A 25945-nucleotide genomic window follows, 5' to 3' on the forward strand; every position below is an offset into this window, starting at 1 on the left:
GCCATGTTGGCCAAATCGTCCCAATCATCCCAAACAATTCCCGCCGCGGCCGCCACGGCCGCCCACCCGCCCACCCAGCTGCCCGAGTCCTCCTCTCCCAGCCCCTCCCCACATGATTAAGGGCCAAATCGGCCCAAACAATTGCTGCCGCAGCCGCCGCCACCAACCACCCGGCCGCCCTCCCAGCTGCCCGAGTCCTCCTCACCCGCTTAGGCCCCCATCAGTCGGCCAATGAAAGTCTATATTCTGAGAAGGAGAGAGGAGCTCGCAAACAGAGCTCCTCTCCGTGCAAAGCCTCTGCCCAAACTGGCGCTATGGACGCAAAGGACGCAACAAAGTGGCGCTATGGACGCAAAGGACGCAACCTTTGCACCCAAAGCGCCAGTTTGGGAAGAGGCTTTGCAGAGAGAGGAGCTCTGCTTGTGAGCTCCACTCTCTTCTCAGAATATGGTTTTAGATCGCCCGACTGACGCGGGCCAGGGTTGAGGAGGACTCGGGCAGCTGGGAGGGCAGGTGGGCGGTCGGTGGGGGGGGGCGGGAAATGTTTTGGACGATTTGGCCCTTAAACAGGTGGGGGGGGCGAGGACTAAGGCATAAAGGGGAGGGAATCTAGCGCCCGTTATTATAACGGGCTGAAAAATACTAGTAAGCTATATAATGGCACAGCAGGGAAATGCTTGACTAACAAGCAGAAGGTTGCCGGTTCGAATCTCTGCTGGTACTATATCGGGCAGCAACGATATAGGAAGATGCTGAAAGGCATCATCTCATACTTTGTGGGAGGAGGCAATGCTAAACCCCTCCTGTAATCTACCAAAAGAAAACCACAGGGCTCTGTGGGCGCCAGGAGCTGAAATCAACTTAATGGCACACTTTACCTTTACCTATACCTATATTTATATATTTAGGCAGTCTTATTTATTAAGACAAATAGAAGCAGAATGATTAATTAGCAATTCTTGGGAACTTCTATGAATCTGGAGCAGTTCCTTCCCCTCTGTAAATAGAAATATGGAGCATAATGCTAAGGATGTTTACTCAAAAGTAAGTTCCACTGGTTCCCAGAAAAGCGTGCATAGGAGCTCAACCTTGTACTCAGTCTTAATTATATTCCCTGCTCTCATTCCTCAATTACTTATCTTTGGGGTACCCATTTAGCTTGAATCATGATTTATTTATAAAGCACCAGATGTCACACAGTAGCAGAGAAGAACATTAAGAGATCCCTCTTCAATAAAATATTTTGTTACAAGTACTTCCAGCAGATAGATTTTTGTAACATTTGCTCCATATTTTAAATCCTAGTTCCTTTTATATCACCATGTAACACAATTACAAGATACCTTTTTGTTGTTTAAAGAAAAACCAACACACGAATTCTAGACCTTCTGACCATGACAATTCTCATTTAGTTCAGTATCACAGAGACCCATAAAGCCATTGCTCATTTTAAAGCATGGTTTCCTCAGAACTATTTGCATGAGAAAGACTGGAGACCTTTCTGAATGTTATTTTGAGTCAATAGTGTCAATTCCACCACACTGTGTGTCAATATTTACTTCTCTCTCCCTCCCACTCTGAGATATTCAGGAACTGGATTGAATCTTCGACTGTAGAGCACTCAGCTAGTAACTACCTAGCAAGTTTCAAAGCATTCACATATTTATTTTCAGAATTTATATGCCACACTTCAGCCTGAAGGCCCCCGGAGTGACAAATACAATAAAACATTATTGGAACTAAACCAATAACGAATCCCACAGCTAAAACAATAACAGTTTGATAAAACTAGGACAATGGTTAGGAATCATCAATTAAAATTGACTTAATTAAAATACTGAAAGGCTGGATGAAAATTTTTAAAATGGTTTTATCTGCCACCAAAAAGAACAAATTTGGCACAGGTGGCCCTCTCTAGGAAGGGCACTTGATATGGAGAAACACCTGGTGTTGGTGATCACTTGGCATAAAGGCCAGACCTAGTCTTTGATATTTTTGTTTCCAAAGTCAAAATGACACCTGACCTTATTCCAGACTGGACAGTATTTTAGGTTTGTTTGTTTGTTTGTTTGTTTGTTTGTTTGTTTGTTTGTTTCACGCACACAGAAATATACTGTGTGAAATATACTTCAATGCAAGGCCGGTCCTACAAAAAATTACCCAATAAATCTGTGGTCAAGAGAAGATTTGAACTGACAACTTCACAGTTCATACCTCTTAGACACTATATCACAGCAGCTCAATTTTAGGAATATAGAAGAGATTAACACAAGATGAGAAAGATAGTTTAAACAACCAGAAGAACAGAAGAACTACTTCAGTGATCAGCTTCAACTCAATCAAAATCCATTGTTCCGGCTTCTGTTCCTTTAATATTCTTTCCTTTTTAAAAAAAAAAGTGGTAACTTATAGGCTTGCTAGAAAAGGGTGTGCTTATGTGCCATACATTTTTTCCATTTCAAATCAAAGAAAGCTCCAAATCTTCACATTAAGGAGTTTGGTTTCTAGGCAATGCTAAGAAATGCTGCTCTTGCCTTTCCTTTTATTAAAATGTCTTCCCTGTTAGAACTTAATAATGGGGTGCTATCCTATCCCATAAAGCAAGGAACACCACCACAAAAAAGAATGAAACAATTTTAGACATGAATCCTACAACTGTTATTTAATGTTAACAGTACCACGTTTCTCCCTGTCGGAACCAGTTGCTATCCGATAATGGAGCACATCCTCCAAAGCCTCAGATATATGGTCTCCTGGTGAAGTAGAACCTCTGAAGTACACATGACACATTAAGGACTGCTACTTATTTTTTTCAACCCAACCCAAAATTGTAAAAGACTTGGAATGTTATGGATTTGTTTCTAGAATGCATATAAAAGAGATCATTAAGTATGGCCAGCCCAGTCTCCAAACTGCTCACATAGTTTTAAACCACGTTTAAAGTTAAAACAGAATCCTTAAATCCACACCAGGGAATTAGATGCACTGGAGGCAATGGGACTTATTTCAGAAAGGATATGCTTAGGATTGTGCTGGCAGGTACACAGAACACTGAACTCCAAGGCTAAATGGGTCCTCAGCAAAATCAACTTAGATGCAAGTGTGGCAGCTTATTTCTAGAGTTGCTTAAGATCATGTGACAATGCTATATTCACTTAGCTTTCACAGTTAACAGTTTAAAGCCAGCATTTTGTGGAGGATAGTCACCTTTGTCCTGCTGAAGGCATTACAACAATAGCCATTTAAGCGCAAATTAGTTTCCATAGTTTGCAAAATGCAATCTGAATTACTTACTGGGTGAATACTCTGGATTTTCTACCATGCTCTTATCAAAATGCAAAACAGTTAAATGTTATCTTTATTCTACAAGGGGTATAACAATATGAAACAGAAGGGTAATCACAGAGCCATGTGATGTTTTGCCTAGCCAGTAGGTACCAAAGAGAACCAAATACTTTCCAAGAGAACTATTAACTGTGTTTAGATTAATTGGCACCTCTTCTTACACTCAGCCACCCTGGATCCCAAAGTAATGGCACACCTTTTGCAGCTCCAGCTTTTATACTGTTCTTCCTCAGTGTAAATCTTCATACAGGATTTATGAGGTTTAAAATGGTTTAAATCCTCATACAAGATTCCTCAGTGTAAATCCTCATACTGTGCACACCTCTGTTTTAAAGCAGGAAATAAAAGCATACCTTTTGGCCGCTGTTGTCCCCTGCAACCGACATTCAGAAGCTTACTGCCTCTAAACCCAGAGATAGCCTACAGCCATCAAGCCATTGATAGACCTGTGTTCTATGGATGTGTCTAATCCCCTTTTAAAGCCATCTAAGCTAGTGACTACATCTTGTGACAGTGAATTCCATAGATTTCAGATGGATAAAATAAGTCTCCTGCCAGTCAGTTTAATCAGACGAACCTTGCTTCCAGTATTGAGAGAGACGCAAAACTTCTCTTTAACAAATATCTCTTAGATTCCAGTGTGTGTGAGATGGTGGGAGCACATGGAACTCTATAGCATGTGTGTGGAAAACAGCAAGGTATCCAGTTGTTCTCCATGGTGGAGTACCACTACCAAATATAAGTTTTCACCATTGCTTTAGAACAGGGCTGCTCAACTTCAGCCCTCCTGCAGATGTTGGCCTACAACTCTCATAATCCCTGGCTATTGGCTACTGTGACTGGGGATTATAGGGGTTGAAGTCCAAGAACAGCTGGAGGAGCAAAGTTGAGCAGGCCTGCTTTAGAATCACAGTCTGTAGTACGCTCAGAAGTATTAATTTGTAGAATGCCTCTTTGTGGAACTGCAGGGCTCACTTATCACTCACTTATCCTGAGGGGAAATAACCCAAACTGGGAATAAGCCAGAATCAATTTTAAAAGGTCAGAGGAAGTTCTCCAAAATAAATAGTTAATAAATAAATAAATAAATAAATAGTGCAGGAGAGTGCATAGCCTGCACCTTGAGATGTGCACATTAAAGAAGATCTTTGCACCAAATATGTGGGCATTAGTTATTATTTACATGTAAATACTACTTTTCATCCTGGGACCAAAGGCCAATGCACAAATTGAACTTTTAAAAAAGAGAGTTAAACAGCAGATGTCACTACAAAACCAGCTAAAATGCAGAGGGTGAACACTTGCTCGCCAAAGGGCTAAGTGAAAAGAAAAGCTTTCAGTTGCCTCCAAAAGACTGTGACTGAGGGAGCCGTGAAGATCTCATCTGAGAGCGAGTTCCACAGCCTGGAGACAATTACCAAGAAGGCCCTGCCCTGCATGCTTGACAAAGGAGCTTCAGCACCTGCATCAGCAACAGCAAGCAGAGCAGAGTCCTCCCAACCCACCTAGTTAGATGGCTCCATCAGCCATGAACTGATGGTCCTTCAACAAAGCCCAATCAGGCAATCTCAGCATCAGCTGTGGGAGATGCAGAACATGGCTCTGTACAGATCTGGAACCTCTGTGTGCATCTGCACATAGGCCATAAAGAACAGCTGGGAGGTTCTCTCCATGATACAATCTAGTCCTGCATCTAACCCTGCGTGGTGTGCGAATTTGGCTGCTCTCGATGCCTTAGAACCAAGTATTCCCATTTCTCTGTGTTAACAATGGCTTTGAGTGAGTTAAGATCTGAATAGTGGATGGATTTCATTTCCAAAATATTCTCGCGTCTAACAGCCCCCACTGTTTTTTTACACCCCGACGATTCCAAAGAGGTTAGCTCCGACCCATTCTGTGGTGTTCCGGAGGGGCTCTAGTCTGACTGAGGAATTAATAAAAGGACCGGTACAAGATCGAAAGCGCTTCAGGTCTCAAATATTGTCTATCACACACCCCACTTTCTCCCTCAATTCTATTTCTAAAGAGCCCCTTCCTGCCGGTTCTGTTCCGTTCCGGCTTTTACAGCGCCCCTTCCCCCCGCCACAGAACTAGTCGTCCACGAAGACACCTTTCGGAATGCGCAGATTTCCATTTCACCACGTATTAGACCCGTTTCCTCTACTGCGAGGGGGAGAAAGACAGTCAGAAAGTGCTTCGTCGGCGTCCCCCACGATCTCATGCACCGGCCCCAGCGGGAGAACAGAGCGCTCCCCCGACTCCACCACCCGATCTCCAAAAAGCTTCGCTTGAGGCTCACCTGAGAAAAGGAAAACGCTCAGCCGGGCGCGCAAACGCAAGCTCAGCCCAGACGTAACAGGACGCACGGGGACTCCGGCTCTTTTTCTCCACCGGGGACTCCCTTCGTGGCACTCCAGCCGAGCGTCCTTGGCCGAGGTGGGAGAAGGAGCCACCAAAGCCCCTCCGACTGGCTGGAAAGGCGGCGGACGCGCCTCTGCTGCGGCGGCGGCTTGGCGTGGTGTTCGTTTCACGGCTGGAGGAAAGCGAGCGGAGTAGCGCTAGTTGCGAAAAGAGGCGGCCGCCGGCGGGGAGCGTTTCCTGGAAGCTGCCTGCCTCCTCCTTTATCACCTCATCTCCACAGGCGGGATCAGCGGCCTATTATTCACCTGCGGGGTGGCGGGAGGGGGCGGGCTGCTGCTGCTGCTGCTGCTGAGGTTGGCGTTCCAGGTAGTGCCACTCGCGGGAGAAACCTGTAGACTTCCCGAGTCCGGGCGGGGGGAGTGGAGTGCAGTGCAGGTGGAGTGCAGGTGGACAGGGCTAATTCCTGGCAGCTCCACTGAACTCGCTTGACTTCCGAGCAAACATGCCTTGCGTGTAGGCCGCCTCAGGGAAGAAGGAAGTTCGAGGGCTCTGCTTGACCTCCTGAGACTTTACCAGCTGCATGGCAGGCAGGTAGATATTCAGCAGGCTGGAGCAGCCCTTCTCCTCCTCTTAAGGAACGTTGCACCTGCTAACTTTCTGGAAAAGGCACAGCAGTCCCGTCAGAAAGCAAAAGGGCAAACTGACTGCTGAGGACTTTGGCTTAGGAACTGGCCTTGGAGGCAGCGCTCTGCTCTGGAGCACATGGCGAAGAGAGCACCTCTGAGCATATCCAGAATGCATTTCAGTGACTTCAGCCCAACCCCTACTTCACCCCTAAGATTAGGGGCCAGTTTTCGTAGACAAAAGGTGTGGTTCTAGACCAGGCCTGCTCAGCATAGGCCCCCCAGCTGTTTTTGAACTACAACTCCCATAATCCCCAGCCACAGTGGCCAATAGCCAGGGATTATGGGAATTGTAGGCCAACATCTGCAGGAGGGCCAAAGTTGAGCAGCCCTGTTCTAGACCATGTTTACTTTAGAAACTAAGTGCTTATGATTTATTAAAGCACAATCACTAATGAGGCAATGATTGTGCTATTATTTCTTGCAGATCAGGTTGGTGGGGCTTTCAAGCCTGACTCCAAAATCTTTTTTAAATGACATGGTCCAGCCTCTCACTGTATAAATAAAAACACAATGATGTGAAGCATAAAAAGGTTGTACCTGAGCATGTGGTGGACTTACCTTTGGTTATATATAGACAATGATTTGCATAGCAGCTAGAGCAACTTCCTTCTTCGTTCTACAGTTGCTCCAACACTGATTGATAGCTTGCTTGATTATTGCAAATGTTGCATTATAAAGACAGATTTAAGGGGCATATAAAGTCTCATGTAAAGCAAAATTGCATGAAATTACTGTGGTGAAATTAGCTAGTTCAGATCCAGGCAGTTTATGGTCTAGTTAATTTTACTCCTAAGGGAATAGCATTCTAGCGAGAGAGAAAATCCACTGGCTCGATGGCAACAAAAAACTAGAAGGTATTCACTAAGACTTTAATGAATTTAAAATATTCAGATTTTTAACGTAAAATTATCAAATTGGCAGCGAACTGATATGGGGGGCAGATTTTATTTATTTATTTAAAATATTAAGACCCCATCCCTCCAGTACATTACTGCTCAGTGCGACTCACAATATTTATAAAATAGTTAAAATATAAAATCAGACTAATAAAATTAACAAAATTAAACAAGTTAAGAATCCAAGCTAAAACCACAATCAGAATTAGCTTTTAAATAGGTTTATACACATATAAAGCCACCTTTTCATAGACTAAATTTTAAAAATAGTTCAAAAACTATTACAGGCTAAGGCTACTGTTACTTTATGGACACTATCCAAGAGGCGCTAACATCAGTTTTATTTTCCCTGGGTTCAGAGATGCCAAGAGAAGACTAAGGTTGCAATCCTGTGCACACTTACTAGGTATAAACTTCACTGAATTCACTGCAGCCCAATTCTATTGCAAATGTACTCAGAAATATATAACATACAGTGGGACCGGGCTGCACAATATCTGGAATAAATAGATTTGGATTACATTATTGGCATAATGGGTAATAAGGATTCTTTCTGTTAATTAAAAACCCCAAAGAAAGCAACATTCCCAAGACCCTTTTGACCTTCTTCAGGCCTCTCTTTTTTTAATTGCATAATTATGACCTAGCAGCAGTTGGAAAGATATCACTCACATTAGGGACATCAAAGTGACACATAGTAGTGTTCTCTCTCACGTGGTTGGGTATGGAAGACGATGATAGCCTCATGCTTTCCTTTCTAACAGGAACTGGAGGAAATAATGAGATCACCTTAAAAATACAGGTAAGTCAAGCATAAATGTGATGAGAGGAGATGCATTTTTTGTGTCATTCACAAAACATTCATGACTCTTTAGATTCAATGAAGTTGTAGAAAACTAGCATCCCAGTCCTACATGTTTTTAGAGGGAAGCCCCATTGACATTAATTGATTTCACTTTTGAGTCATAGGAAATAAGCCCAGTTGAGCTTACTTATGAGTAGACATGCTGTCCATTACTTAAATATCTGAGTTTACATAATATAGGAAAGGGGCCATAGTTCAATGGCAGACCACATACCTTGCTTGCAGAAGGCCCCATGTTCAGTCCCTGGTATCAGTATCGCCAAGTAGGGCTGGGAAGACCTCTGTTTGAAATAGGGATGTGCACAGAACTGCGGAGGCACGGTCCGCTGCCGGTGGGGGTCTCCCTTTAAGGGTGGGGGGTTGCACTTACCCCTCCCACCGCTTTCCCCCTGCCAGTGCTCCCTTTCTCTGAAACGATTTTTGGGCGGCAGCGTTCCTCCCTGCCTCCCCTGCCCCCATTGTTAGCCGGAAATACAAGTCACAAGCGCATGTGTGCTTGTGACAAGCACACACAGTCACAAGCTGTCCACTTAACCACCAGGGAATCCAAGGGGTCCCGCTCTAGTGGAGCCCCCCACTATCTTTGTTGAAAAATGGGGAGGCAACTTCCCTCTCCCCAAATCCCTTTGCAGCCTTGCACGTACCCAGAGGACATCCCCACACCCCACGTGCCATAGCCTGGCAGTGCTATGTACAGAACATATGTACAGTCACAAGCATGTGTGTGCTTGCTACCGCATGTGTGCGTGCTGCGCACATCTCACATTGCGTGTGCACGTCACACACGCAATGTGCGCATGCGACAGGTGCGACGGGCACACGTGATCAGGTGACTTCTGGTATTTCCAGCCAAGAACGGGGGCAGGGGCATCAGGGAGGAACGCTGCCATCCCAAAATCAGAAAAAGGGAGCGCCAGTGGGGGGGGGGGGGAGCAGCAGGAGGGGTAAGTGCAACCCCCCACCCTTAAAGGGAGACCCCTGCCGGCACCAGACCAGGCCCCGTTCGAACCGGTTCGGAGGCCTCTAACATGGCCTCTGGACCCATTCGTTCACATCCCTAGTTTGAAATGCTGTTGCCAGTGCAGATAATACTGGATTAATGAATCAGTGACCTGACTCAGTATAAGGCAGCTTCCTATCCTCATATGAGCATATCAAGGCTGTATCATCCACAAATGAGTGTATTTGTCCTTAAGAGAGCCAGCGTGGTGTAGTGGTTAGAGTGCTGGACTAGGACTGGGGAGACCTGAGTTCAAATCCCCATTCAGCCATGATACTTGCTGGGTGACTCTGGACCAGTCACTTCTCTCTCAGCCTAACCTACTTCACAGGGTTGTTGTGAAAGAGAAACTCAAGTATGTAGTACACCGCTCTGGGTTCTTTGGAGGAAGAGCGGGATATAAATGTAATAATAATAATAATAATAAATAATAAATATAGCTTACAGCTATTCACATTTATTCAGAAGTAAGTCCCATTGTGTTCAGTTGAGTTTACTCCCTGGTAGGTGTGCATAGGGCTACAATCTTTGAACTTTTGAAATTAAGTGGGAAAGAACTGAAGTTCAAATAGGGTTGGCATCTCCACCCACCCACCACCCAGCCAGAGGATTCCTATGCTTTTAACATTTGTGTGCTGAGGCACTCTTACCCCTGGACTTTGGGGCTGAAGTCCAGGGCCTCCATACCCTCTGGGGCCCCTCAAATCATCCTTAGTCTATCCTGGGTGGTGTGGTTTGTGCCCTCAAGAACCTATGTGTTAAAAATGATGCTTAACTTGCAGTGGGGGCAGCCTCCAAAGGCCTTTAGGTCCAGGCTCCAAAATTACCTAGGTGCACCTCTGTTTGTATGATAACTAAAAATTCAGCAGGCAATGCTTCCCCCAACATTTAATGGCCATTCAGCCACCCATTGAAGACATAAAAGCCCAGCCAGAAGGGGAAAAGCAACCTTAATGCAAAGCATTCATGTGGGGAGTTGTCTGCTCGAAAGCTGCCTGTGGTTTCACAGGTGGTGGTGGTGGTGGTGGTGGTGGTTGTTTTTTTGAAACATTTTTAGTTACTTTTCCCAATGGCTCAAAATGGCATCCAAAAACAACTACAGTAAACTAAAACATATAAACATGTGAAGAACTGACCTATCACAAAATCAACTATGTCAAATATGGTTTGCATGCTTAATTAAAATTCAATAAGGATGAGGACTTCCTCACTTCCAAAAGTAAGGCATTGCAAAGCCTGGGGGGGGGGGGTTACAGCTGCTAAGGCTACAATCATATGCACTATTTCCTGGAAGTAAGCCACATTAAACATATTATTTATTTATTTTCTATACCACCCCATACCAATGTCTCATCGTGGTTTACAAAATGAACAATAAAACCAAACATTAAAACTGTTAAAAACTTAAAACAACAGAACAGCAATAAACCAACTCACAGCTTATCAAAGACTTGATGAAATAAACGTGTCTTGGGTGCTCTTTTAAAACCTGCTAGAGACGGGGAAGCTCTCACAACAACATGGAGTTCGTTCCAGGGCCTCGAGCGGCTATAGAAAGATATAGACAAGCTGATGGCAACCGCAGGCAGACCTCTCCAGAAGATTATACTAAGTGGTGGAGATCCTGAAGGAAAAGGCATCCTCTTAAATATAATAAGTGGTGGTGATCCTGAAGCAGAAGTACAGTAAAGTGTGCCATCGAGTTGGTGTCGACTTCTGGCAACCACAGAGCCCTGTGGTTTTCTTTGATAGAATACAGGAGGGGTTTACCATTGGCATCTCCCACACAGTATGAGATGATGCCTTTCAGCATCTTCCTATATCTCTGCTGCCCGAAATAGGTGTTTCCCATAGTCTGGGAAAAGTGTTTTCCCATAGTCTAGGAAACATACCAGCGGGGATTCGAACTGGCAACCTCTGGCTAGCTAATCACATCTTTCCCCTGCTGCACCATTAGATGGTTACTTGAAGCAGAAGGCATCCTGACATCCTCTTAAATACCTGGGCCAAAGCCATTTAGGGCTTTATAGGTAATCACCAGTACTTTATATTTTGCCCAGAAATTTATGGGAAGCCAGTGTAATGCTTTTAAAATAGGAGTAGTGTGGTCTCTTCGGGTTGTGGTCCCTAGAGACCAACCTTACTGCCACCGCATTTTGTACCAAATTGCAGTTTCCAGACTATGTATGAAGTCAGCCCCACACAGAGCACATTGCAGTAGTCAAGACTAGTAGACTATTGAATGAGACTTACATTTGAGTAAACATGCATAGACAAATGCTGTTGGTTTCTCTTCCTACCTGCCATCATCCTGATTATTAATAGGGATATTTCTATACCACAGTTCAACAAAAACAAAAGGTTATCAGTGCAGTTTATATATCAGAAGTAATGGGAAGATGGTTCCCTGTGCCAGAATGGCTCGCCACCTAAAAAAAAACATAAGAGCCCCTGGTGGCGCAGTGGTAAAACTGCCGCCCTGTAACCAGAAGGTTACAAGTTCGATCCTGACCAGGGGCTCAAGGTTGACTCAGCCTTCCATCCTTCCGAGGCCAGTAAAATGAGTGCCCAGAATGTTGGGGGCAATATGCTAAATTAGGGATGTGCGAACCGGTTCGGATCCAAACCGGTTCGGGTCCGAACCGGTTCCGGTTCGGAGGTTCGGATCGAACCGAACCACCCCTGGTTCGGTTCGAATCCGAACTGAACTGGGGGTGGTTCGTTTCGAACCGGTTCGGACCGGTTCGGATCGGTTCGGAAAGCTGAAAATTGGTCAGATGGTAGCTGGCACCCAGGGGTACCTGTCACCCAAACCCCAAAGCAATCGGACACTCGTACGATTTTTTATGAATTTTTGAAAAATATTTTTATTTTTCTCTCATAGGATATAATGGGACCCGAACCAGGCCATTATTTCTTATTGTGGAGCACTCATGGGTGCCAACAACCATGCAAACCCTGAAGCAATCAGACACCCCTATGATTTTTTATGAATATTTGAAATATTTTTAATTATTTTTCTCATTGAGTATAATGGGACCCGAACCAGTCCATATCCCCTGTTGTGGAGGACCTAGGAGCACAAAAGCAGGGTGGGTGGTAGACAGGCATGGGTGCCTACCACCCAAAAAATCTCAAGGCAATTGGACACTCCTCTGATTATTGGTGAATTGTTAAGTGTTTTTGAATTCCTCATAGAGAATAATGAGGATTGCAGCAAATGTATAGCTTCACGTCGGGGGGAAAGGGGTGTCGTAGAGTGCAGTGTGGTGGGTGGTAGTTCCTAGGGTGGGCAAGGAAGCTATCAGAATTATTTGAAAGGAATTGGGCAAAGAGGTGATTTTTAAGTGATTTTTGAAGTTTACGCGTCTTTAAGGTTTTTCCTCATAATAAGTTATAATGGAGCTTTCAGCAGCCCTATAAGTGCACATGGGGGTGCTGGGGTGGCCCAGAGCAAGTGGTGGTGTAGTGCACATAGGGTGCCAACCACCCCCATGGGTTTCTAACCCATGGGGTACAGGGATCTCTGGTAGGGGCACCCCCATGGGTACAGGGTTCTCTTGTTTCTGAGGTATTGAGTGTGGATTCTATGATAGCAAATGAGATTTTCAATGAGACACCATCAATCCACTCTAATATGCTAAAATAGAATCCACACTCCGCCTCCTGCTTCTTCTCTGTGTGTGTGCTTAGTAGGGGTGTGCAATTTGGGATTTCGGGTGATTTGGCTCGGACCCGAACCGAATCACCCCTGTTCTGTTTTGTGCCCGAATCTGGGTCACCCGAATCACCCTTGATTTGGTTCGGATTCGGATTTAATCCGAATCCGAATCCGAATCGATTCGGGGGGGTAAAAAGGGGCCCAGGGGCAAAATTTTGGGGTGGGGTGGTAGTGCCCAATGGGTAGAGTCTACCACCCCAATTTCAGGGGGATTGAGCAAAGGGCTGATTTTTGGTGAATTTTTAAAGTTTTAGTGACTTTGGGGCAGTTTGGGGGCATAGCATGGGATCTAGGCAAAAGGAGTGGGGTGGGGTGGTAGTGCCTAATGGGTGCAGGCTACCACCCCAATTTCAGGGGGATTGGGCAAAGGGCTGATTTTTGGTAAATTTCTGAAAATTTCATATCTTTGGGGCATATTGGGGCATATTGGGGCAGAAAGTGGGGCCTGGGGAAGAATAGTGGGGTGTGATGGTAGTGCCTAATGGGTGGAGGCTACCACCCCAATTTCAGGGGGTTTGGACAAAGGGGTGATTTTTTGAGAATTTTTGAAGTTTGGGTGTCTTTGGGGCAGTTTGGGGGCAGAAAGTGGATCTGCCCCAAAATAGTGGGGTGGGGTGGTAGTGCCTAATGGGTGGAGGCTACCACCCCAATTTCAGGGGGATTGGGCAGAGGGCTGATTTTTTGAGAATTTTTGAAGTTTGGGTGTCTTTGGGGCAGATTGGGGGCAGAAAGTGGATCTGCCCCAAAGGAGTGGGGTGGGCTGGTAGAGAGTGCCTAATGGGTGGAGGCTACCACCCATCCCCAATTTAAGAGTGATTGGGCAGAGGGGTGAATTATGGTGAATTTATTTGTATGAGGTTTGTCTTCATAAGGTGAAGTGTGCTAAATTGATTACTTCCTCATATTATTCATAGTAAAGGAAAGTGTGAAAAAGTGAAAGTGGGGTCATGAGAGTTGTTTAATTGAAAAATATCTCATTTGCTATGATAGAATGAGAATTCACACCTTTTCTATTCACCATAATTCACCCCTCTGCCCAATCACTCTTAAATTGGGGATGGGTGGTAGCCTCCACCCATTAGGCACTATCTACCAGCCCACCCCACTCCTTTGGGGCAGATCCACTTTCTGCCCCCAATCTGCCCCAAAGACACCCAAACTTCAAAAATTCTCAAAAAATCAGCCCTCTGCCCAATCCCCCTGAAATTGGGGTGGTAGCCTCCACCCATTAGGCACTACCACCCCACCCCACTATTTTGGGGCAGATCCACTTTCTGGCCCCAAACTGCCCCAAAGTCACTAAAACTTCAAAAATTCTCAAAAAATCAGCCCTTTGTCCAAACCCCCTGAAATTGGGGTGGTAGCCTCCACCCATTAGGCACTACCACCACACCCCACTATTCTGCCCCAGCCCCCACTTTCTGCCCCAATATGCCCCAATCTGCCCCAAAGACATGAAATTTTCAGAAATTTACCAAAAATCAGCCCTTTGCCCAATCCCCCTGAAATTGGGGTTGTAGCCTGCACCCATTAGGCACTACCACCGCACCCCACTCCTTTTGCCCAGATCCCATGCTATGCCCCCGAACTGCCCCAAAGTCACTAAAACTTTAAAAAATCGCCAAAAATCAGAGGAAGGTCCAATCGACTTGAAATTTGGGTGGCAGGTAGAACACAAGGTCCCCTTTCAAACCAGCTATTTTTTGAGATCCTAACCGGTTCGTTTCGGATCCGAACCGGTTCGGATCCGAACCGAACCGGGGGGTGGTTCGGCAAAACCAAAACCGAACCACCCTGGTCCGGTTCGGACCCGGTTCGGATCCGAACCGAACCGGGAGAACCGGTTTTATGCACATCCCTATGCTAAATCATTGTAAACTGCTTAGAGAGCTCCGGCTATAGAGCGGTATATAAATGTAAGTGCTATTGCTATTGCTATAAGGGAAACACCAGTAACAGCCACTAGGAGGGAAGCTATGTTGGGTTCAATAGGGACAGCTGCTGTCCCACTGCTGAATATAGGAGAGCCACCACTTTACAAGGTGCCTCTTTGCTCAGATAGCAGTTGGGAAAAGCACCTGTAGTAGTAGTAGTAGTAGTTCCAGCTGGCTTCTCGAAGAGCATACCTAGATCCTAAAGCACCCATAGGCTTTCAAAAACAGCAACTCCATCTTTCACAAGGATACCAGAAATCTCTGCAGGCCACATACATTCCCTGTCAAAATCTGTCTTATCTGAATTAATTTTAATCTGTTCATGCTCATTCACTTGATCACAGCATCCAGACATGGTTTCAGGGTAGGCACAACCCTTCCTGGTGCTTGGCTAAAAAAATACAGATCTAAAAATTCTTGCTCACAGCTAAGATTTTCTGACCCCTAAATGACCTAATAATGAACCTTTTAAGCCTAAATCATTTAGCCAATAAAAATATTCTGATATAGGTGATTTGTCAATCTTTTTAGGCTGCAACCAATTATTCTTGTATATGTATTGATGCAGATTTCTTTAGTGCAACTCAGGAGTAAGTGCTTTAAGCACTGCAGGCCAAGATTTCTGAACTGTGTTTTCTGGTACTGTGATTCCTTCCTAGTGGGGAGAAATCCTATTTAGATCCCCATAGGACAATACTTCTAACAGTCAAACATATTCTTCATTTGCATGATTTGACTGCTTATTTGCTGCTAAAATTACCCAGTGGATGTGCCTTTCCCAGTGCAGAGCTAATACTTTCCTAGTAGTCTTTCAGTATTAAACCCAACTAATTTAACTCTAAGGGACGCTTCTTTCATGCAAAGCAATAGAGAATTAAACAGAGTTCTGTGATTCATTAGAAATGTTTGCGTAGACCTGCCTTTCTCAGCTATATACCACACACTCAATACCCTTGCAAACATTTTCAAGGAACTCAGAACAGCCACAACAGGCCAGTGCTTGTTTGGTATCTTGCAGAACTGTATTTACAGAATGGAATGGACTATTACAAGAAAAGAAAAAAATAATGGTGTTTGTAGACACATCTTAGTAATATAGTTCATAATGGAGTTACCATGGGAGTAAAACAAGGTGTTTAAATCTCTATTTGCAAGCACAGCTATGGAATTATTTATCCACACCATACTGATTTCAGATCAATATTTGCATCATCTTTCCCTTTTTTCAACCTTTTGCTGTAGAGCATGTTAAAAAGAATGGTTGTTAAAATGCATTTAAGATTGACCATTCAAAAGTATTATACTGTACTCTTATGCAGGCTTATTTGGGAATAAGTCCTACTGAACCTAGAAAAATTCTAAGTCATTGATTGATTGATTGATTGATCAAGTGCCGTCAAGTCGGTGTCGATTCTTAGCAACCACATAGATAAATTCTCTCCAGGATGATCTGTCTTCAACTTGGCCTTTAAGGTCTCTCAGTGGTGCATTCATTGCAGTTGTAATCAAGTCCATCCACCTTGCTGCTGGTCATCCTCTTCTTCTCTTTCCTTCCACTTTGCCCAGCATTATGGACTTCTCAAGCAAACTGGATCTTCGCATAATGTGTCTGAAGTATGATAGTTTCAGCCTGGTCATTTGTGCCTCAAGTGAAAATTATAGATTGATTTGTTCTATGATCCATTTGGTTGTTTTCCTGGCTGTCCATGGTATCATCAAAAGTCTTCTCCAGCACCAAAGTTCAAACGCATCAATGCTTTTTCTGTCTTGCTTCTTCAAAGTCCAGTTTTCGCATCCATAGAGTGTCACGGGAAAAACTATTGTCTGAACGATTCTAATCTTTGTAGGTGTAGACACATCACTACATCTAAATATCCTTTCCAAGCATATTGCAACCCTACCAAGTGCTAGTCTGTGGCGTATTTCTTGACTGCTGGATCCTTGACTGTTGATGGTCGATCCTAAAAGGCAGAAGGTATCCACCACTTCAGTGTCTTCATTGTCAATTCTGAGGCTGGTTGCTGTACCCGTAGTCATTAGTTTAGTCTTCTTTACATTTAGTTGTAGTCCCATTTTCTTCACTGTGCTCTTTGACTTTCATACTAGAGCTTGCAGATCATCAACATTCTCTGCTATCAGAGTGGTGTCATCAGCGTAGCACAGGTTATTGATATTTCTTCCTCCAAATTTAAAACCATGCTCATCTTCTTCCAATCCAGCTTCACTCAGTATATGTTCAGCATATAAACTGAATAAAGAAGGAGAAAGTATACAGCCTTGTCTTACTCCTTTGCCAATCTGGCACCAGTCTGTTTCACCATGTTCTGCCTGGACTATGACTTCCTGTCCTGTGTACAGGTTTCTCATGAGAACAATGAGATGTTCTGGGATGCCCATTTTCCTAAGGGTATTCCACAACTTGACATGGTTGATGCAATCAAAGGTTTTTCTGTCGTCAATAAAGCACATATTGACTTCTTTGGGGTATTATTTGGTTTTCTCAGTCATCCAGCATGCATCAGCAATGATGTCACTTTTTCCTCGGCCTTTTCTGAAACCAGTGTGAACATCCGGCATTTCCCTTCCCACATAGGGCTCTAACCTGTGTTGGATGATCCTGAGCATTATTTTGCTGGCATGTAAAATTAAGGATATTGTGCAATGGTTTACGCAATCTGTTAAGTCTACTTTCTTTGGTATGGGGATGTAGATTGACTTCTTCCAATCTGTTGGCCACTGTGTCATTCTCCAAATTTGCTGGCATAGTTTGGTTAGAGCCTTGACTGATTCTTCTTCTGTTGCTTGCCATATTTCTGTAGCTATTCCATCCATTCCTCTAGCCTTCTGACTTGGTAATGATCGGAGTGCTGATCTAACTTCATCTTCCCGTACTAGAGTTTCTTGCAAGTAGGGGATATCTTCTAGAGTATCTTGGATGTTAACATCCCTGCTGTACAGATGTTCAGTATACTCCTTCCATCTCTGTTTGATCTTCTCTAAATCAGTTACTATCTGTCCTTTGGCATCCCTTAACATACCAATTCGAGGTTGGAACCTCCCTCTATGTTCAGAGATCTTTTGAAAAACTTGCCTTGTTTTTCCATGTCTATTTCCATCCTCAAGGTCAATGATAGATGTCATTGTAGTACTGCTCCTTGTCTCTTCTAACAGCTTTCTGAAATTCCTTATTAAGTTCCTTCCTGAGGTCTTTATCTTTCTTGACTTTGGCTTCTCTCCTCTTCTTGGCAGTTTCCACTGTCTGTTCTGACATCCATTCTGACATTCTGTTCTGACATTCAAAGAAAAGAAATGACTAGGGTCAGGCTACATACCATCTTTACTTAGTCTTTTAGGAATACTTGATAGGAAGTATACATTCTTACTTTACCATAATACAGAATATTTCATTTTGGATTAGTTATTCTAGCTTAAGGTACAATACAACAGACTTTATAAGGCACCACAGATCTTACTGTTTATCTGAGATGTTTACAAGATACTTGCTGTCAGGGATGTAGCTAGGGGAGAGGGGGCCCATGTTCATCCCTCTCTCTGGTGGCCCCTCAGAGTGAGAGAAATAATGAAGAAAATAGGGAGGGGTGGAGCTGAGGGGCTCTCAGGAACTGGGGGACCTGGGTTCTTTGAACCCTTTCGCTCAATTATAACTACACCCCTGCTTGCTGTAAGTAATATACAGTGCAGTCCTATGCATGTTAACTCAGAAATAAGTCCCACTAAGTTCAATGGGGCTTGGAAATAAGCCTTGTTAATTCAGTGGGACTTCCTTCCAAGTTCCAAGTAAACATGCATAGGATTGCACTATTCCTACTGTAAGGGAAAACTGGTATAAAATGTACCTGCGTTGATATATTACTCCAGCAATGATTTCAAAGATGGACAATAACTATCTTGGAGATTGTTGGAAATGTATGGAGCAGACAGGTACTTTCTATCATATGTGGTGGATGTAAAAAAGCTCAAAAAAAATGGAAAACAATACATTCCAAGATACAGCAAATTTTGCAGATTTCCCTTTTCTCCCAGAAATTTTCATGTTAATTTTTACTAAACTGCATATTCCTGCAAAACATACTTAACTTTCTTTATATATGGTAATGGCGACAAGAATCCTTTATGCTTCCTGTTGGAAAACTAATTCGATTCCGACTTTAGATGACAGTAATTGCTGGGTTTGATTATTCTGTTTCTTTTTTCTTTTTTCTTTTCTGTTTCTTTTTTCTTTTTGTTTATATTTTTTAAAAACAATAAAATAATATTTTTTTTTTAAGAAAAGAAAAGAAAGAGAGACAGGCACAACACAGTCCAGAAGCTATAAACTTTGCAAAGAGGAAATCTAAATCCTGCAACAAGATTATTGTCTGTTGTGTTCCAGTGTTTCATATCTTAATGTGAACTTGCGTAGGCCTGAACCTACTTCATACAGTAATACGACAGACAGGAATAGTCTGCCTGCAGATATCCATGCCCTGGTAACCTCGAGATTAAATTACTGAAATGTGTTTAACACAAGAGATTTTTTATTTGAAACTTTTTAAAAAATTGCTATTTTAAATGTAGTTTTAACCTGGTGTTTCAACTTAACTTGTTTTAATTTTATATTAGTCTTACTTTATGTTGTATCTGTTTTATTAATGTTGTGAGCCACTCTGGACAGTAGTGTACTGGATGGGTGAGGTATAAATATTTTAAATAAATAAATATTCCAAGATTAGTGCTAATTTTGGATAGCTTTCTAAGATATGTAATTGTTTCAAATTCAAGGATTCTTGTTAGCAACACTTTTTGGCAAAATGTTTTAAACAGTATATGCTGCTAAATAAAAGCATATACTTTTTTCTATGCAACCAAATTAGAGAAGTCATGCAATGATTCATGAATTTGACAGAAAATCCGGGTGGAGGGTGGGGGGAGATGAACAGTGTATTGCATGCAGGTATATACATTGTCTATCAACTTCATCAGCAATATGAGCATAATGATACTGGAATACATGGCAGGGCTGTCACAAGCCACTCTCTGTCAGCCTCAGCATCTACCTTACACCATATGGACATGGGAGAAAGCTTGCCTGCAGATATAAAAATCTTCCCTCCCCATGACCACAGTCCCCCCAATCCAGTTTCCCCTTCTCCCCTGTAGCTACTTTAAAAAGTGCAAGACCCTATTCCAATATATCTATCCCATATCATGTCTATATCATGTCTTTCCATAAATCACTCTCTGTCTTTCTAAAGGTACAAGCCTTCATGTTTCCCACAGCTCCGTCCTTACTGTTACCTAGTAAAGAGCATTAAAATGCTCAAAAACCTGCATACATTTGCTAATACAGATATTTGTTAGCTAACATCAATGTAATCTGTTTTGCCCTAAAAAGCATTCACAGGTTTTCCTCCTACCTTGCTTCCACACAATCACTTCTACCCAGGTTTTCCTCCTACCTTGCTTCCACACAACTGAAAATAGGGAACACACACACAGCTCCCAAACCTGGTTAGAACACATTTTTGCTTGTGTGAATGACCTCAATAAGTACTTCTATGTTATCTATTCAGTCTCAGTTTGTTATCCCTCATCCAGCCCATTGCCATCTCCAGTCAGACATTTAGGGAGGTTATGCCTTCTTCTGATGATGTTGGCATTTCATATTTACTTGGGGGAAAGGTCATAGACACAATGGGATTTTCTCCCTAGTAAGTGTGCATAGAATTTGGCCAGAAGGCTTAGGTTGTAATCCTAAATATGTCTGCTTAGAAGTAAGTCACACTTCCAAGTTAGAACTGCATTTAGAATTGCAACCCATATAACACTTAGTTCAGTGGGGCTTCCTTTCTGCTCAGGACTGCAGCTAGAAACTCACTTTTATTCAAAAGACTGTATGAAGGGCAACTGATGCCCTAAGCACAGCCCAACAATGGTGCCCCCTCCCTTCCTCCACTAGAGGCAGCCATGGGGTGAGTAGGCAGAGGGCAGACTAGGACTGTCTCCGCCGGGGAAACTAGAACATTAAGCCTGGGAAGGAGTGGTGATCTGGGGTTGGAGCAGGGGTCAGGGGCCTGAGCCAGGGATAGTAGTGCATTAAGCCCCAGGAATGGGGGTGGATGAGGGGGACGGGGGCACTGGGGGAGGAAGAAACGGGGCCTCCTCATGCAGCCACCATAGGTGGCTATGGCGGGTAGACCAGGCCTCCAAATGGTGGAGGCCTGGTTTACTTCCATAGGCAGCTATGGCAAGTAGACCAGGTCTCCGAACAGCGGAGGTCTGGTCTACTTCCATAGCAGACTATGGCAGATAGACCAGGCCTCGGCTCCAGACTTTATCGTTTGGGGCTCCACAAGTCAGAGAGCCCAGCAGTCTGGGTGGGAGAAGGCCGCTGGTGAAATACCACTACTATTAATGTAAAATATTGCAAAACACACATGAATAATGCAATACTAACACAAATAAAACTAAAACTAAGAGGACAATAACCCAAATATAGCTTACGAAAACAGAAGCCGGAAAAAACCTAAAACTAGCTACGTCTCTATACACATCTGTCACCATTTCATTTGATTTATGTTTCTGTGGTATTATACTCTTATTTTTCTGTAGACCTGACTGAATAAAGCAGTAAAAGGTAAAACACAACAGTTCCACTGCCTATAATTTCTTATAAATAGCCACAACAGAAGGAATGATTGAGAAAAATATTTCATCTTCAGGGTCAGACATCATAACATACGATCATCTTTTACATGAAGTTTTATCAATATTTTGTATGGCTCCTTACAGTAATCTTTCTCAAATCAATGCCTTTTTTCTTCAGATACATAGTTTAGTAATTTCTCGAAACGTTAGTCACTCACTGAGCCAAAGAAAATTTTTTTTAACAATGCAGAATAAAGTTGAACACAACAGATAAAAACAATTACAAAAAATTGACTAAAGTTGAGTGTGGCAGTGAAAGAGTTAAGGGCATGATAGCTACGGGGGAAACTCTGTGATACCCCCTTCCCTTGTTGCCCTGAGCAGGTGCTTATTTTGCTTAATGGTTAATCCAGGCCTGATGACATCACCTATTGCTCCATTGTTTTTAAAATAACTGTTAAAAAAATACAAAACAAATCCTAGAGGAAAACAAATTAGAACCCCTAGTGTATTTAATGTTTTAATAATCTCTCTCTCTCAGGTTATTTTTTTAAAACCCTTAAGAGATGTTGCATTCACTGCTTGGGCTTGTCCCAAATGTTAACCTAACAATTGTAGTAATGCATTGGAAATGCCTAAGATGCACAGATCTTAAAATATGAGTATGTATAGTAGTCATCCATGAACACAGTAGTTTATAAGGATGATCATAGGTTTACTCTCAAGGAAGGGTCACTATGGCAGTGTGTGAATAGATGTGCCTGTCACATACAGAAAGACAAGACTGGAAGCTCCTACTTTTTTATGTTTGCCGAATGTCTCAGCTGTTTAAAATATGAGCATCCTATTGTCATTTTTAAAGCACATCTCACATACACAGTATTTACTACTATATGGTGTATATATTATTTACATTATGCTAGTTACTAGACTTGTACATGGCTGAAAATATCATACTCAATCCAATAGGTGTCAGTATCGGGTATTTCAGACCTTAAAAATATCATTATAGGTGTTACTGAATTTCCAATCAGAAATAAAATAAAAATATCAGTAAACATCCCCATAGAAGTCTATGGGGAATTTAAATAAAATTAGCAGGAAAAAATGGCTGGGCAGAGAGCTCTGAAATTTGGCAGACACATTGTGGAGAATGGCAGGACTATATTTAATTTAAAGTGAATCCAGCCATCCTTTGATTTTGATTTTTTTTTTTTTAAGTAATCTGGAAATCGTACTTACATCCAAAAATTGCAGCAGAAAAGTGGTCAGATCTGAGAATCACAGAGGAAGTGATGTCACATCCAAGAATCTGACACTTGATTTTCACATTAGTAAGCAAATGAATGAATGAATGAATGAATGAATGCAAAGGCATTCATTCTGGCATCTGTCAAGCAGTCAGATGCCAGAAGATGGCATTTTTTCCCCCAAGCCACATTTGTAAAAAAAAAAAAATTGTCAGATGAAGACTACATATTATATTTTCCCCAAATACAGCCATTTTGTGCTTTGATACTCCAACAGTGTTTCCAATATTTTCCCGATATAATCTTCTCTATATCAGATAGGAATTATTTCCAATTATATCTGATATTTCAATATGCCCCCTTAATTGATATATTTGAAGCACAGGCCTATTAGTCCAATATATACCAGATATATCTGATGCACAGGTGCAGCCATTCCCCCCTACCCCCAAAATGCACCAGAATAAGGATGCAACATCATGAAATTGCTTCCTGCATGGTGCATTCTAGGGCAATAAAGTGCAAGGAAAGACAGCAAATTGAATTGCTGCTGCTGCTGCTTTCTGGGCAGCCAGTTTCTTTGAGGACAGATGGATCTTCATTAAATGTAAGCCCTCCCTGCTCCAATAATATTTGAAATAATATTTGATGCAATGCCAGTGCAATGCTGTGCTGGAAATAGGCCTTCTCTGTGGCTGTACCAGGGCTTTGGAATGTGTTCCCTGTCAATATAAGAGTTTCTCTATCTCTGGCTGCCTTCAAAAAAATCACTTAAGATGAATTTGTTTTCTCAGGTTTTTTGCTAAGCTGTTTCTTTAAAAATGTTTCTGTTAAAACTATTTGAATTTTTTTATCATTTTAAAATTGTTTTTAAAGTTTTTATTATTTATTTTTTAAAGTGGTGTACACCGCCTTGAGAATCCAGTGTTATAAATGTAATAAATAAAATAATAGTAATAGTACAATGTGGTATTGCATCAAATCTGTTTTCAATATCAGGGGCATTTTTCACTGAAATTACTTCCAGTCAAAAGTGCCCTGATAAAACTTGCATCACTTCGGAACCAGTTATCGGTTCAATGCCCTAACAAGAACTTTATGGATCAAAAGGGCTATACAAGTTATAGCTAGAAGTAGTAGTAAATGTTATGTTAGAGGTTTTTTAAAAAATGATAATGATAAAATAAGGTGCTATAACCCAGAGTAGGGGTGTGCATGGAAGTGGTTTGGCCAGTTCAGTTCTGTGTCTGCTCAAACCAGGTCTGATCCGACCACTGAACTGGTTTGGGGGATATATTTGTAAAGGGAAATCCAGGGAGGATTCCCCTTTACAAGTAAAGGGGTATTCCCCCTAGATGCCAGCTATCACTGCCACTCCCCCTCCTGGCACGACAAGCATGCGCCCCCATTCTTTACCAAGCCATTCTCATGACCTCCTCACATGCCAGAACTATGCTTGGTAAAGGAGGGGGGAATGTGCTTGCCACGCCAAGAGGGCAAGCTTGGCGGATGGCGGTGGCAGATGCAGTGGCTGGCTGGGGTAAGCAGCTTCTTTCCCCTCTCACCACCCCCTGCCAGCTGGCCCTGTTTATCCCAAACCAGTTAGCCTGAACCAGGTGCAATTCAGTCCATGATCGAACCTCTGAACCAGCCCTGATTCAGGACGAACCATCAGTGCACACCCCTAACCCAGAGCAGTCCCTTTTAACTTTACGGGTGGTGGTGGGGCGCTTCGGAGTGTAAGCTAAGCCATTGTTTGAAATTCAAAAGTTTGTCTGATTCCATTGTGGGGCCGCCGAACCAATTTGACTTGTGGCGTGCAGTGCCAGGGGTGGCAGCGAGCAGCACCTTTAAAAGTGAAGAGAGCAGGACCTTACCTGCTCTACTGCCATTCCACAGAGCTTCCTGCAGTGGCGATGTGCCCCCCAGCAACCGATGAGTGCCGATGGTACTCCCACCAGCAGCCCTCATGTGCTGGTGGTGCACCGGCGGCACGTATCTGACCTCTGCGCATGTGCAGCGTCCATTTGTGTGGTTAGCATGGTTGCTGACCTGGCTGCTGGCAGCCATTTTGACCACAGAGGCTGGGAGAAGGAGAGACCTGGGTTCTCGAGTTTCCATGATGCACTGTGCTGCTTGTGTGGTGCATTGTGGGATTCCTGGACACTGGGCTTTGTGCCCCTGGCCTCCAGATCACTGTGCCGCTCAATGCAGCAGTGATCATGTGGACATACGAGGAATGCAGCGGGGGGGGAGGTTGGGGGGAGGAGATGCGATCCAGCCATCCTCTCTAGCCCCCCCCCCACAGTGATCATGTGAACAGCCTCATTATAGGGCTACTGAAAGCCACACACGGGTGTAACTAGATTGATAAAGCCAGTCTTCCCAATGCCGCTATTTGTTCATGCTGAACGTAAAGGAGAATGGCTCCTGTATCTTCATGCTATTGCATGTAAGCTGCCATTTTTTGGAGCTGTAGGACAGCTGGGGTAAGAGATATTGAGAACAAAAAGCAAATGATTAGCATGTTCAAAACTTGTCCAGTTCATGGAAATATTCATGGAAAATATGCTTGTGGTAACTGGAAGTTCAGAAGTCAGTCCCTACGTGCCATTGTATCTGATACACAGACCTTAGAACAGGGATAGACAACTGTGGCTCTCCAGCTGCTGTTGAACTACAGCTCCCATCATTCCCTGCCACATTGTGACTGGGAATGATAGGAACTGTAGTTGAACAGCATCTGGAGAGCCACAGTTGCCTATTCTTGCCTTAGAATAACACATGAGGAAGCAGACATGATTATGCTGCAGCAAGTGATCTATGCTGTTGTTGTCATCACAAATGCATCAGGGTGACTTAAGATGACAATGATGTTTTTGTTTCCCTAGTGTACTACTACAGGGGGGAAACTGTGGAGGCAACAAGCCATGAAAGTCAAGTGAGGGATATGGTACAAACGCTAGTGTAGAGAAATACATTGTCTTATTGTGAGACCATGGCACACCTTCATGTTATTGGAAAAAGAACTGTGATTACGAAGTTGAAACAAAATTTCAAACTTCACAGTGTGGGAATAGATGAAGTTTTGCTCAGTGAGGCTATAATCCTGGCTAATAGCCATTATAACCACACAAGTGCGGGCACATCAGCAATGAGGCTTAAAGTGGGGGTTGATGAAAACTGCAAAGGCACATTTGTGTGCCCCAGACTTCATGTGCAACATGCTTCACTACCAC

General features: G+C 43.2%; 1 protein-coding gene across 3 annotated transcripts in view; it reads right to left on the bottom strand.

Moving 5' to 3' along the window:
• Positions 1–6068, bottom strand: part of TMPRSS2 (transmembrane serine protease 2) — a 43032-nt gene extending 36964 nt beyond the window's left edge. Inside the window, exon 1 of one of the 3 annotated variants that reach the window (XM_053304371.1) lies at positions 5645–6068. The gene's annotated coding sequence lies outside the window, so the exon portion shown is untranslated. Of the gene's footprint in view, positions 1–5455 lie in introns of all 3 variants that reach the window. The other 2 variants (XM_053304372.1, XM_053304369.1) reach the window with 2 other exon arrangements.
• Between the last annotated feature and the right edge of the window lie 19877 nt (positions 6069–25945).

The sequence above is a fragment of the Hemicordylus capensis genome, chromosome 3, assembly GCF_027244095.1.
Source record: "Hemicordylus capensis ecotype Gifberg chromosome 3, rHemCap1.1.pri, whole genome shotgun sequence".
In the NCBI taxonomy this organism is placed as follows: Eukaryota; Metazoa; Chordata; class Lepidosauria; order Squamata; family Cordylidae; genus Hemicordylus; species Hemicordylus capensis.